This window comes from Nannospalax galili, unplaced genomic scaffold (genome assembly GCF_000622305.1).
Source record: "Nannospalax galili isolate Female #2095 unplaced genomic scaffold, S.galili_v1.0 scaffold369, whole genome shotgun sequence".
Taxonomy (NCBI): Eukaryota; Metazoa; Chordata; class Mammalia; order Rodentia; family Spalacidae; genus Nannospalax; species Nannospalax galili.
The window spans coordinates 2445924-2446794 of record NW_008360318.1 but is presented as its reverse complement, the minus strand read 5'-3'; positions in this window follow the sequence as shown (position 1 = coordinate 2446794).

Below are 871 nucleotides of genomic sequence, written 5' to 3'. Positions count from 1 at the left end.
GTGTTCATGTGGTGATTAGGACTTCTTCCGGTGTTGATTGTAAGCTTTACTGCATTGTGGTCCTGTCCTTGAAAGTGAGATGAGCTCCTTACAGACAACAAAAAGATAGGTTTTGTTTCTTAAGCCATTCAACTAGTGTGTGTCTTTTGATTGGGGAGTTCAGTCCATTGATATTTAAAGTTATTAATGAAAGATCTGTAGTGATTGCTGTCATCTTTATTTCTGTCCACATTCTTGGTGCAGCAGTGCATTTCCATAGTTATACCTTCATTAAGTTTCTTTTTGTAACCCTTTGGGTATAGTCGTTCCATTCTTCAACTCTTTGTATTGCTTCAAGAACTCTCTGAAAGGCTGGTTTTGTGGACATGAATTCTTTCAGCCTATTTGTGTCATGGATGACTTTTCTTTCCCCTTTGACTATACTAAACATTTTGGCTGGGTAAAGTAATTTAGGTTGGCATCTATGGTCATTTAGAACTGGGAATACTTTGGTCCAGGCTCTTCTGGCTTTCATAGTTTGCACTGAAAAGTCAGCTGTAAAGGGTTTTTCTTTATATATGACTTTTTTTTTTTTTTGCAGTTTTCAGTATTCTCTCTTTGTTCTGTACATCTAGTGTTTTAACTATGATGTGCCGTGGAGAGTTTCTGTTCTGGTCCTGTCTATTTGGTGTTCTGTATGCTTCTTGTATTTGTATAGGTACGTGTTTCTTTAAGTTTGGAAAATTTTCTTCCACAATTCTGTTGAAGATCTGGTCCATGCCATTGTCTTGGGATTCTTCTCCTTCTTGTATGCCTATGATTCGCAAGTTTGGTCTTTTTATGGTATCACTCAATTCCTGCATATTCCATTCTTGTGATTTCTTAAATTTTT